The sequence below is a fragment of the Euprymna scolopes genome, chromosome 5 (genome assembly GCF_053919585.1).
Source record: "Euprymna scolopes isolate OS-2025 chromosome 5, ASM5391958v1, whole genome shotgun sequence".
Lineage (NCBI taxonomy): Eukaryota > Metazoa > Mollusca > Cephalopoda > Sepiida > Sepiolidae > Euprymna > Euprymna scolopes.
The window spans coordinates 103,337,671-103,345,173 of NC_136486.1; the positions used below are offsets into that span (position 1 = coordinate 103,337,671).

At 36.1% G+C, this 7,503-nt stretch overlaps 1 pseudogene; it reads right to left on the reverse strand.

Annotated features, from left to right (window-relative positions):
* Window positions 1-268: 268 nt before the first annotated feature.
* Window positions 269-402, reverse strand: LOC145277241 (U2 spliceosomal RNA; annotated as a pseudogene).
* Between the last annotated feature and the right edge of the window lie 7,101 nt (window positions 403-7,503).

The following is a 7,503-nucleotide window of genomic DNA, read 5'->3' on the forward strand; positions in this document are numbered from 1 at the left end:
AAATCCGAAAATCATCATCATCATCATCATCATCATCATCATCATCATCATCAGGCACCTCTAAACTAGGAAATCCAAGGTCGCGCAAAGGGTTCGTAATACTTCCGCAAGAACAAGGGAGATAAGCTAATAAACTTTTAAATTTGCATTTAATTTTAAGTTCGTAATATTATGAAACACACAATATGTATTCTTGGTTAATCGTACCTATTTACAATGTCTCCCCACGGAACAGAGTTAGACACCAGGGTCGTTTTTTAACGTGGAGAAAAGGTACAAAAAATAAAAATTGTCTCAGTAGTGAAGGATTTCTCCTCCACTGAAAGAGAACGAGAAATGGAAGTGCCACATCTGAAGAACAGATACTACACTTAGATCTTGGCCAAAAGGCCAAGAATTCTTGGTTAATAGTACCTATTTACTATGCCTCCCCACGGGACAGAGTTAGACACCAGCGTCGTTTTTTAACGTGGAGAAAAGGTACAAAAATAAAAATTGTCTCAGTCGTGAAGGATTTCTTCTCCACCGAAAGAGAACAAGAAATAGAAGTGCAGCATCTGAAGAACAGATGGTATTTATTTGCTCCCCCACCAAGCAAATTAGGCACAAGGCCGATTTTTAATGTGAGGAGTGAAGGGAGGGGGAAGGGAAAAAGGGGACCAGCTCCCGAGAGGTGGGAAATGGGAGCTGGTTAAAGGTCAGGCATGTGGGGTTGCCCCCACATCTGGTCTTTGCTAGTCATAGCTAGTCATAGCTAGTCATAGCTTGCAGTATCTGCCGGAACAGATGCTACACTTTGATCCCGGCCCGAAGGCCCTTGGTTAATAGTAATGCAGAACATTCTCACATCTAAGCTATTATGTTATTAAATCATATTTTATTCTTATGGATATGTGGCACGACCGATAACGTATTCCCAGCTACAAAAAATGATAATAAAATTAAGAACAATAATAGCTAGACACGTACATTTCGTTCTAATCTAATTTATAAAACTCACTATGTCTGTCCGCCTGTCTCTTTGTCTTCATATTTTAAAACTCTGTCTCTCCAAATCTAAAAGTCGCAGAGCGGCGCGAGGGGCCTCAAATGATTGGATTTTTTATGGACCATTCTTCTATGGGATTTTAGCTGGTTAAAATAGTTTTTTAGAGGGTTAAAATAGTTTTTTAGAGGGTTAAAATAGTTTTTAGAAGGGTTAAAAAAGTGTCAAAATTGGAAAAATCATTACACATTTTGTACATTCATAGTTTAGTTTTAATTTTGAATTTTTAATCAGTTCATATGCGTATCACTTTAATACAGTGGTAACGTCACCAGCTTTGAATGCTACATTTTTTCTTTCGGTTTCGATTCTAGCTGATGACATACAAATACTATTGTTTCACTTTTGAAATCACGAGTATATGATAATATATACGAGATCCGAACAAATTAAAATATCATATTTAAACGTATTTTACGACCGGACAAAGCCGTGCGTCCCTCCCCGCTAGTAACATAAATATTATGACATTTATCCTATTATGCTTTACGTAAATAATAAACTGATACTGCAATTATCTGTTTTCGTTCCATTTGCATTTATATTATTAATATTATATTTATGTCATTCTGTCTGTTCCTTCCACTTTTTTCCGGAAACTACTAGGCCGATCTGCATTAAATTTAGTATCGACATTCATGATACTCATCCGATGCAGGGAGTAATAGGTATTAGTCATCGCAATACAACATTTATTCTATAAGTTTTCTCGGGAACTAATGGGTCAACCTGGCTAAAATTTTGTATTTTTTGATGAAGAGTTAAGGATTAATAGGTGTTAGTCACTAAAACACCACATTTATTTACACTTTTTCTGGGAAACTACTGACCCGATCTAAATGAAAATTTGTCTTGAAATTTTGTTATAATAAAGTGCAGCGGATTAAGTATTATGGTATCTGTTCGATGCACGGTGAGGGAATATTAGGGATTAATCACCACAACGTCACATTTAGTTTAGAAGTTTTCTCGGAAACTACTGAACCGATGTGGTTAAAAGTTTGCATGGGCATTTGTTATGATAAGGCGTAAAGAACTAATTATTGTAACGTCTGCTTAATACACTGTTTGGGATTAATATGGATTAGTATTTACTGAAAAAATGAGCACAAATCGAACAATATTCAATCATCAATTTGGTATAAAGTAAACAGGTTATAAATTGTGCTTGTTAAAAAGGGCAAGAAGTCTAGTAGGTAAAGTATATTGGACACCTGTATTTATTTTTACATCTGAGTTTAGAATTCGTGAATAAAAATTCTCGAATGAAAATTCTCTAATGAAATATGGATTTCAATTACATTTGCCATTTATGATTTTAAATACGTGAACTAAGATGCAAAACTGTGAAAGATATAATGTTTTTGATCAGAGGTTGCGTAAAGTATGTAATTTATTTTAAATGATACGCAATAGTTAAAAGGTGGGAGAATACCACTACTACCAATCTTTTACTCTTAGACAAGGTCCAAACAAGATTCTCAAAAAAATGCTAGATCCTGCACTAAATTGTATCCGAGATGGGTATATTTACTGATGAATTCATGCTATATAATAAAACATAGAGGAAAAACAAATAAACTCATTATTCATTCTCTGCGGATTTACTACCAGGTTATGGAGTTGATGGGATGTAGTGATTAAATGGTATCATCTGAATCAGGATGGAAAGTAGAAGGATACAAACTTGTTCAAGTGATGACAGACAAAATTCCCGCTCCAGATGAACTGATTCAGATGATTCATTGCAACTGTTTGGAAGGATGCATTACCCTAAGGTGTAGCTGCAGAAACATGAACTAGAATGTACCAAGATGGCAACTGTGACAAGGTGAAAAGTGCTCCAATCATAGATGATGAGGATGAGGAGGAAGAAGTGTGAACAACTTTGAAGAAACATGACTTATGTGAATAGGGAAGGGGAGGGGTAACCTTAGATATGGTATAAGGTGGGGGGTATTCGATATCATTGGCAACCATTTTATATGAAAGATTGACCTTGAAAACATGGGTAAAAATGCAAGATTTATTGGTTCATCATGAAAACTGACCGAGTTAGAGATTTAAAACGTAATAGAAAATGATTCGTAAGTCGAAAATGTTCAACTTCGAAATTTGAAACTTTTCCATGCTCGTATCTTGTCCAAATTTTAGTATGATGTATAGTACACCCAACCTGACATAAAACTGTAACAAAGAAAAAATCTTACATTTTTTTTTTAATATATGTTCGTATTGTGACGGAACTACAGACCCAAGGCAATGGCAGAACCCCTAGAAAACGACATTCAGCCTGTAGTGGAATTGGGGACGTAAATGAATGGTAACATTTAATGCTAATAATATTAGGATTCTTGGTACTCTTGCATAATTTGACCCGAATTCTCGTGAATTCCCGTGAATTCCCGTCAGGCATGAATTGGGCGAGACAGTCATAGGTGTCAGCCGAGCGTTGTTCAAATGTTGAAACGCTCACTCGACTTTTTATTTAATTTATTTAAAAAAAAAATTCTGTTATGTTTTTAATAATTTTTAAGGTGATATTAAGGGGGGACTTTTTATTTTCTGATTAGTAACTTATTTATTATTTATTAACTTTTTTTTAATTGAATTTTTGGGAGTTTGATTAACCAATGAAAAAGCGCTATCTAAATGGAAGTAGACGACATTCGGATTGGAAGAAAGCGACTAAACCAACAAAAAACAAAAAATAAAAGCTGACAAGGAAATATATTTTCAAACTCGCCAAACAGAAAAATGACAGGCAAGAAAATAAATCTATACATGTTAGAAAAAGCAATGAAAACATCGATGCAAACAATCTCATTGTCAGGAGAAGAAATTGCTGTCCCAAAAAAATGAGGTGCAACAATTGTAAACACAAATGTTTACTTAAAAAAAGATCGTGTGTAAAGGATGGTTTGTCATGGAGATGTACAAATCAACAGTGCCACCAAAAGAATTTGACTGAACGACAAGTCTTGAAAATAAAAAAAAAAACAAGGAAAAAATACGGTTACAAAAAAGAAAACAAAAAAAAACTTGTACTTACACCTAACAATTATACAATTAAAAAAATCTTTTTTGGGAGAAAAGAAAACAAGCCTTCTGTTGATAAATATTTTGCAAAAAAGAAAATGAAATACTAAAATGAAATAAACATATTTTCATTTTTCAAGGTAGTTTTTTTAATTTTTGATTATTTGCATTTGTATTTTTCCGGGGGTTTTTTTGCGGGGGGGGGGTTCATTAGACTGCGTCTGTTACAATCGTTGACAACGATGATTGCCGGTCTCGCCGATCCATGCTTGATGGGAATTCACGAGAATTCGGGTCAAATTATGCAAGAGTGCCGGGTTCTTTCATTTAAAAACGACAGAAACAACTTATTAATTACCGGTTTCCATGACTAATAATACGGTATCTGAGGGCTCATTTTCAAACTCACCTGCTTAACAATTATAGGCAACGTGAATTGAAACCAATAAACTGCTGAAAGAAGGTGGGCTCCCTTTACCATGCTAGAAAATTACTCACACCGAAAGTACTCTATATCTTTACGAAGTAACAATTCGTTCATGCATCGAGTATTGTTGCCACATCTCGGCTGTGCCATCTACCACTAGTCTCTCACTATTAGATAGAGTTCATAAAGAATCTCGAATCTAATAGGTCCCGCTTTATCGATCATGTTTCAAGCTCTGTCCCATCGCCGCAATTTTGTATCTCTATGCCTGTTTTACAACTACTTTAAGGCAATGTGCTGTGATGAACTCACAGCACTGGTGCCCCCTCGACGTACATACTTCCGACGAACCGCACAAGCAGCAAAATTCTACCCCTTCACTGTTGACATCTTTAAACGCTGGAAATACTCTGATAGTTTATGCCCTCGGTTTGTTACACTTTGTAATTGCCTCTCTGTTTTCCTGCTTTCCCGATTATGCTAACCTGCAGTCGTTCAAATATAATGTGAACAGACATCTTGCTGTTCAACTCCCCACAGTCTCTTGTTATACACGATGAAAAACGGCATATTAAAGAATGGGTAACTAACCAACAAAAGTGATACCGACATAGATTTCTTTGGATTTATTCCGTTTAATGCCTGATACTAATGGTTATTTTTATGTAAAATTTACCGGGGAAGACAATGGAAGTGTACTCGAATCTCTACGTAGATCGACGGCTGTAAGGACACAACCCCTTAAAACATCGAATATGTTATATTTTTATGAAAATTTAAATAATATATATACAATTTTATGGAAAGGATAATAGAAGTAGCCCCAAATTTCTAAGTGCCATTTTTAACCTAAAGGTGATATGGAGGCCAAACCTCACTTTAATGTGTAAATGTACTCTATGCTACTATGTATGAGCCGGATATCTATATGCCTCCTTTTTAAGTAATTGTGGCCTGAAATGCTACCAAAAGCAAGATAAGTTGCTCTTCTGTAATTAAACGCTTTTAAAAGTTAGTAAAAACCTGTTTGTCGCAATCTGTAGTTTCCGCGCAGACAAAATGAATGAGAAAAAAAGAAAAGAAAAATGGCCGCATGTTCTCTTTATATACTTGCGATGTTGTCAATTAATATGCAAATGAGATACTTTTGGTTGGATATAAAAAGCCTGATTTTTCAGAGACTGTGGATTTGGGATTTGGATGTAAGAGTAACAAGTGTTGTCAGTAGTGTGTCCTGTTCTAGAGTTGAGCTTTGACAGCAGAGCGTTGAGATTTGGAATAGAGAGTTTTTTGGCAGCAGTGTATTGAATTTAACATTTGATTCTTGTACTAACATGAGGATAGAACTAAAACTTCAAATATCCGATTTTAATGAAATCTTAACCACATATATAATATACTGATTCAGAGAGTTTGTCAGCCCTTCAGTTGTTTCCGACTATATTAGAGGATGAAAATAGGGGGAGGGTAAATTCGATATTTCAGAGACAGATAAGCATGCCCGTTTAAACTTCTGATCCGGAGTGTGATGAGTCTTGCAGTCTTCCCCAGAGTCAATCTCTAGATGATTGCCAATCAAGACTAAAGAACACTTTATCTGCCCGTAGAACTTGGTTAGCTCTGCCGGATGGTTGACACCCAGTATTTCCTTACCACGGGGTTGTGTTTATGGTTGCAACCAACTAGCATTTTTATCGAGACACAAGCTCTAGAAAGATTGTCGGCGACGACTCAGAGCTCTTTCTACCCAAAACTGATACACACGCCAAGCATCCTCAACGATCACGACGATCACGACGATGCACACATTTAAACATATTTATACATGAATAAATATAAACAAAAACACATTTGATGTACTCGTCGAGGAATCCCTGTTTCTGCCCTTGGTATAAAATCAAACTGCGAAACCGTTACAAACGCCAATTATACTCGATGACGATGATGACGATGATGTACACATTTAAACATAATTATTCGTAAATAAATATAAATGATCCAGTTGATATCTAACTGCTGATGCAATTCTCTACCTATATAAGAGCCAAGTACGCCCAAGGATGGAGTACTGTTGCCACATCTAGGCAGGAGCTGCTAGAAAGAACTTGTCCTGCCTTGATAGAGTTCAAAATAGATTCCGTAGCCTCGTAAGAGATGTACTATTCTTTTCTCTCCAACCTCTATCTCACAGAAGAGATGTTGCGAGTTTGTCTCTGCTTTATCGTTATGTTCATGGTAAGTGCTCAACTGAGCTTCAATCTGTTCCCCCCTCGCCAAACTTTCACAAGAAACATTCGTCTAGCTGAAAACACTATCAATAATCCCACCCACTCTTTATCTGTGCCTAAACCTAAACGTAGATTCCATAAACAAAGCTTCTTTCTTAGAACTGCACGCCTGTGGAACTGTCTCCTGTTTTCCTGCTTTCCAGCTGACTATAATCTGATTGACTTCAAGTCCAACGTAAACAAATTCTTGATAAGCCGTTCCACTTAAGTTAAAAAAAATTACCAAATTTCCATTAGTAAGGATTACTATATTGTCCAATTGACTACTCTACACTCTTAACCCTTATCCTCGAGTGGCCTCTGGGCCTTGATAAGTGGTGATGCCTATGTAAAAAAAAATAAATAAATCCATCACACACGATATACTTGTCGAGGAATCCCTATTTCTGTCCTTGGTGTAAATTCTAACGGCGAAACAGTTACAAATGCTAATTATCTGGATTTGGAGAGCATAAAAGATTTCAGAGACATTTTGCAAGCAGGAGCTGTATTGGTTGGTGATATGGCCAAAAATGAAACAGAATAAAGAACCATATTGGAGAAGGAGAATAGAAGGTGATCTGAAGAGATTAAGGAAAGATCTTGGTCGAATTTAGGAATCGTCCAAGGGGCCGTGGAAGAAAAATGCAAACAAGGAGAAAAAGAATTAGATGCTCGATACAGACTGAAAGCCGAAAGGTTTAATACCACTATGGAAGAGATGA